The 6,892-nt window shown below is 31.7% G+C and overlaps 1 long non-coding RNA gene across 1 annotated transcript in view; it reads right to left on the minus strand.

The window, feature by feature from the left end:
* Positions 1-5,089: 5,089 nt before the first annotated feature.
* LOC117101131 overlaps positions 5,090-6,892 on the minus strand; it is a 28,673-nt gene continuing 26,870 nt past the window's right edge. Inside the window, exon 4 of the long non-coding RNA XR_004444234.1 lies at positions 5,090-5,188. This is a non-coding gene — a long non-coding RNA (uncharacterized LOC117101131). The remainder of the gene's footprint in view (positions 5,189-6,892) is intronic.

Consider the following 6,892-nt stretch of genomic DNA (forward strand, 5'->3'; position numbering starts at 1 on the left):
AACACTGTCACCACCCTCTATCTCGGCCATCTTTATACTATTTGCCATGAACTTCAGCTTGACATCAATGTGTCTACAGATTTGTATACAAAGTTCTAGGCCTATATAAACAATCGTGTGACCTAAATATTGAACTAATATTGATTTTCTCCCTCATTCCACTTGGCATGAAGGGAGCCAGGATTCTTAAATCAACATCAGTTTATGTACATAATTAAGCTACTGAAACTAACCAATTGAGATCAACATACTCATAAATTCCCTTCATGATCATTCCTAAAGGTATTTACCAACAATTAGAATCCAAAGATATGACCTGCTAGGATTGGCAAGACTCTCTGAGGAATACACGTTTAATAATTGAAATGGTTTTGTGCTTATCCTACCACCAGTAAAGTTTTGTAAATGGTCTTTTATAAACTATTACTGGTTACCATTAGGATTACTACTCTGTTTGGGCTTTACAAGAACTGCGGGCAAATCATTTTTTTTTTCAATATGGATATCTTATAAATAGCAACCATTATGTAAGATCAATTTTCAGGTTCATTCACTGTTCAAAGGTAGCCAAGTTTAGGATTTTATATGATAAACAACTACAGTGTTTAATTGCAGAGCAAAGCAAACTTTACATAATCGTGCCACACTAGGTAGTAAACTCTAGAGAAGTTGTAGCTGATATGAAAACAATTATTCATCACCATCATAACCACCAACCAGTCTTGTGTAGTTTATTTTGTGTTTGTGGAGAGGGGGATCAGACATCTGGTCTCCTTAATGTATACAACAAATATAAGGCTAAAGTTCAAGTCCACTGGGGAAAATACTACAGTTATGTCTACAAGTATAAATAAATACTGACAAATTTAAACTACAAATCTTTGAACAAGAAAAAAACAGTTTATGTAGTAAATCACCATGGTACAAATAATTGACTAGCTTTGTTGAAAAGTTGTAAACATATCAAAAAGAAGTACTCCACTTTACATTTCTTGACCAATGGTCAATTTGGTGAGTAGCTAACCTCTACCTAATGGGATGATGTTAAGAGGTCATTGGGTAAACCTTTAAAAAATTACCCCAACAAATGGTCTAGAAAGTTGTCTCAACTGTTATCGGCTTTCAAACCAGTATGGTCCAATCTAGGGATCAAGGTAATGTGAGATACTGTTATATAGCAAAACTTCAACACAACCTAATTTCAAGTATTTCACAGATTATAAATAATCTAAAGATATAAAAAATATATCCAACACCAATGTTTTTAATTTGAAGTTAGTAAGAGAAAAATAAAAAAGTTACAAAGGTTAAATACAATTTAATTGTCACTACCACAAACTAAACGAAGTACAGTCTAAATGAAGTACAGTAGATTGAAAACAACAAAACATGTTTAGCACTTGCTGTTCTTGGGCACTTTGTGTAGTAAAGAATACAAAAGTCCTTGACAATAAATGTGTGCAATGAAAAATAAAGCAAACTACTTTGTGTCTGTGGTGTGAGCAACAAAATGCAACAATATACACTAGTAGTACACTTTTTTTTTAAATTTTTATAAGAACCATTAAAATTTTGCCCAGGCTCAGTGTTCTTATTGTTTTTGCCAATTCCAGGCTCAAAATGTACTTATTTTGTTGATATTTACACTCTTTTCAAACAGAAAATTATTATGGTACGTACAGCAGTATATTACTGTACTGCATTATAGAGGGTATGACATAATGTACAGGGGTAATCACGTCTACTGCAAATAAGGTACAGATAAAAATTTTCTGTATTTTTTATTTTCATAAACTAAAAACCTCATTTGAAATCGTACCTCTGCCTCAATTTGTTCTTATTTTGTTTTTATTTTTAAGCAATTTAAGCCTTGAGTCTTATAAAATGTGTTATTATAAAAAAAAAAGGCTACTGTACATATAATTAAGACAAAAAAACTGCATTGAATCTACTTTAAAAAGTAGCATCCAGCTTCATATTTCATCAGAGTAATATTTTTTTTTCTCAAATACTTATTAGAAATAAAAAGAAAATCTTAACCTTAATACTTCTCTAATAAGACGACTGATGGATAAGTTCTGTTCACTGGTGGTGGGAAAATTCCAAAGGATTTAAAGAGACTAGTGATCACTTCCCACAGATACATACTAATTTGACATTTGATGATATTAGGTGGAATTAACAAAGAAGCAGAGTAAGATACTATAATGGTATAATAATAGTACTTATACAATCAACAAAATGTCTGAACAGGGAACACACCCTTTGATTTATATAAACAATAAACACCTTTGCAGGCAAGACACACTTATTACCTGGGTCACAACTTTGTTTATACTTATACATTTTCTTAAAGCTTAAAATATTCTACTGTAATAATATTAACCCTGTACTTAAAAATTTCCCACTAAAACAACAGGGATTTCTAGGCAATTATTATCTACTGTATAACGAGGAAGTTCACACAAACTTTTGATGAAAAGAAACTCACATATTTCTACTTTGGAGACTAGTCCTTGAATTGTGTTTTATACCGCCATGTGCTTTTACTCACCAGAACTAGAAGGACAAAATTTAGCCTATAGTTCTTGAACTACTCAATCATATCAAGATTAAAAGTCCTTGATCAGATAAAACCTTCTTACCAGTAACCCTATTACATAAAGATTACAGTTTTTAACTAAAATATTATCTGACTTGGTTAGGCTATGTTGTATGCTGATACTATAAAGCTAATACTCAAGACAGTATAAATAAAATATTGGTTTAGCAAATTGAGGGGAGAAAATTGAAGGGATATCAGTTATATGGTTAATCTCTCTAGTACAGTACATCAGTAGAGTGGTATACAACTGGAGTAAGGTAGTCGCAGCAGCTTAAAAAGATTGCATTTAGCAGTTGAATGAATAATACCTTTATGTTAATACCATAAAATATTATCAATAATTGATTCCAAGCACGTCAAAAGTTGGAGTGTCAAATGAGAAGTTTGACTGTACTAACAATTAATATTCACCTTGCCTTCAATCAGGTTACACCCGGCGCAGATCCAGTAAATTTTGAAATTTCAATGCATATATTGAAATTACTATCACTTATCTATTTTGAAAATTCTGTGTGTGCCCCCCACCCCCAAATCTGGATCTGCCCCTGGAATTATCATCTTATTATCAATATGTATGTAGAGACTTCATTTCTTTTACTTATAGAGTACCACAGTCGTGTCGTCACGACGCCAGGTGGCGCTATCTGTTGTCAACAGACGTAGGTTACCATTTATTTCATCTGAATGACTGCATAAGCTTTCTGGAATATTAGGCATTTTAAAATCTAATATTTTACCATCAAAATGTAATAAAAACACAAAAGCTTGCATTACTGTATACTGTATAATAGTTATCAAACACACATTTAATCATCAATTAAAATTTACAAAGAAAAAGTATACAACATCTTAATAATTATGTTAGAAATTGGGATCAATGGTTTGTTAATGGCAAAAATGGCGTCGGGTTGAACGCATTTTGCAACGATAGCAACAGAGTAGTATCACATGGTATCGTGACGTAACACTGTAATACTCTATTGTGAAAGTTCAACCACTACACTAGTAAATGGACACTTTCAAGGAAATTAAATAAAAACAATATTTTCACATGGGATTGTATTGCTTATTATACAGGTACATGATTGCCAGGCATGGACTTATAATAAAATTCTAATACAATTTTCTGATACTATTTTCCTTAAAGGCTGAACAAACCTTGTCATCATGACTACTGATTAGGCCCCATAAAAAAAATTATTAGTTTATCACCCCTCCCTCATCACTTTTTGGGAAATACTGATTTTTTTTTTTTTTTTTTTTTTTTTTAATCAACATACATACATTTTTATTTTTATGTGTCCTTAACCATTGATTTACTTGTGAACATCGGTAAAATGGGGGTGGGGTTAGCAAAACAAATTTTTAAAAAATCAGTTTTTGTTTTTTGATAGAGTGATAAACTAATACATTTTTTTTATGGATCCTTATTGTAGTTAGCTGCTGTTACAAAAATTTCAAGTGACGTGATGGTGATGACAGGCGAGAAACTCAACTTTCCACTAAGCCCCACCCCTTGAATATTGTTGCTAAGGTCCCACAAACAGATAGTGTAATTGTACGTAAATGTATGGGACACAAAAGTATTTGTGGGATAAGAATGTATTCTTAGGGATGCTGATTTTCCAGTTAAGTTTGATTGACACTTTGCTGCCTAAGTCTTGGACATACCCACAGATCCTCCCTCCAATGTACAGGACCACAAAAATAGGTTCCCTGTGAAGTTAAGAGGATGCGCGAAGATGTACACAAGTTTTGCAAATGTAATTTTTTCAGGTCTGTATCTCAAAGTTTGATTTACATGCAATTTTCCTATGGTATTCTGTTTACTGCCATACTGCAAGCAAAATCTAATTCCTAGTGTTTTGTCTATCAGCTTGGAAATGGATATAAGCTTTAGAAATTATTTTATCTGATTATAAACCATTACTATGCTATTTTGGAGGGGAAATGGAGAGAAGGAATGTTTTATCAAAATATTATAAAACTTTGGAAAATACAGAAATGAGAATCATGTACAGTATCTAACTCATGAACTATTTGAATGGGAACACATTGGGAATGGCACTGCACTTTACATTTACTGCTCCCTTCCAGGCATTCCCACAACAAAGACAACATTTTTTGTACAATCTAATTTTCTGTAATCTAATCACATTTTTTAAAATGTTAAATTGATAATTAATGGTAACACCTGCTGGTCCTGTCACCCCTTCTCTAGTTTTAGCCTTGAAAGCCACACCTATTTTACTCCATAAAATCCCTTTATCTGTGGGAAAGCCTAGATTTGGCAAAACAGGTTACCATTTTCATGTTTCATTCACTCAATCACTCATTTGCCTGCAGCCAGGATGCATTTGACAACAATGTTCTACAGTTGGTTTTTCCTTTAATGCACTGCTAAGGTCATTGAATTTCAGCCTAGTTTCTCTCACAATCGCATCATGAAAGTGATTCTTTTTCTAATCCCGGTGCAAGTTAGAAATAGTGGTGACTCTTGCATATTGGAAGTGAGCTTGTTTCTTTGCAATGGTCAGAGAAATGGTGGAACACTTTGACAACAAACTCAACACATGAATTTCACTGAAATACAATAAAAATAGTTCAATGAAACTTGATCATATTGTATTTTTTTTAAATTATTATTCATGTACTGTTTGTCTGAATAGTGGTTTTAATAATTTTTAATGAAATTTTTCCACAATTCCATTTTTATATTTTATATATTTTTGTATTACTGTATTTTTAATGTTTATAATGCTGAATAAAATGAAATGTTTAAATCATGTTTGAACATTGTACCTATTCTATTACATGTAGCCTCCATTTCTATCAACAAAAAAAACACCTCCTAATATTTCCAAGCATGTATTAATTTTGAATTGTACAGCAACCTCATGCAGTCGGTAGTGATATAAGCACATTCTGTAAAAAGCGTCACCTGGCATGAGCCCTACTGTATGTCCACTCTGTAATTTATAAATTTTTTTCACTAATTGAACGTTAGACTACCTGACTATAATTGTTCACTTTGTCTTCCCAAAAAAATGACACGATCTTTTGTTACTTTACTCGCCAGTGACGTCACGGTAAAATCGTATATAATGGCCTACAGGTATAACTTCATGAAAAATTGCCAAAAAAACGATTTTACAGTTGATTCTATTATTAATGGCATATCAAAAATCCACTCTAGAAAAAAAAAATCCTCTTTCTAGTTCCCTTTTACGGAAGGGAAATTGCAGATTTAATAATAATAATAAAACTTATTTCTATATTGTTATCAATAACAATGGTAACAATGATGTAGCGGATGCTAACCTGATGAATTAGTGGTGGTCGATGACATCAATGTTGTTTATTAAAGATAGTAAAGCTACAATATGTACAACAAAGAATCCTACAAAATAGTCAAAAATCTTTTCTTGTAGTTATTTATTGGTGATACAGGAAGCGTGGGTGGTTATTTAATACTTAGTATATTATATTCAATTTTATCAAAAAAGTACATCAAAATGTCAAATTATTATATAATTCCTTAGTAGCCAATGGCTGAATTGAGGCAATTTTTCAAAATGTATGCTGATAATAATACTAGTGACCAAGTACTCAGTTAGTAACCCATATTCTAATTTGTAACCTATTTAAAAAACAGGAATAATCACTAAAAGGAGTTTAATCACAAGTTTTATGTATTTAGAGAGATCATACATTCAGATATAGGCCAATATAATTTTTTTGCTTGCGGGCAAATGGCCAATAGAATATTCTAGTTCAGTGTACTTATTGAGAAAAATACCATTTCTGAAGTGTTTCAATCATTTTTATAAGTTCTAATAAATTACAAAGGTGGAACTAAAGACAGCTCTGTTTTGCAGCTCTGTTTTGAAACCTGAGTATAAATGTAAGGCACTGCAGTATGCTATTCAAGAAGCTTTCCACACTGTACAAATGCTATAAGTAGTTGCATTGATGAATATTTTAGACTTTGATAATAATAAATCTGTCATCTTTGATGCTGCACAAATTGAACTGCCTACATTGATATTCTTGTACTAGTGTATAGTACAACTGCTGATGAAATGATATTATCAGCCTGCTACATTTTATGTAGTAAAGAAAAATATTAGACATAATAGGCCTAAATGTTTAAAGTAATAATACACTGTTTAAACAGATTTAAAAAAAATAAAAACTTCCCGCACTAAGCTTAGACTTCAGAATATCACAATAGTTTATTTTCATTTATGTATAATTTGTGAATTGTGTTTTTGGAGTGTATATATA

This window comes from Anneissia japonica, unplaced genomic scaffold (assembly GCF_011630105.1).
Source record: "Anneissia japonica isolate Jap-2015-1 unplaced genomic scaffold, ASM1163010v1 scaffold4054_len1135799_cov195, whole genome shotgun sequence".
Classification (NCBI taxonomy): Eukaryota; Metazoa; Echinodermata; class Crinoidea; order Comatulida; family Comatulidae; genus Anneissia; species Anneissia japonica.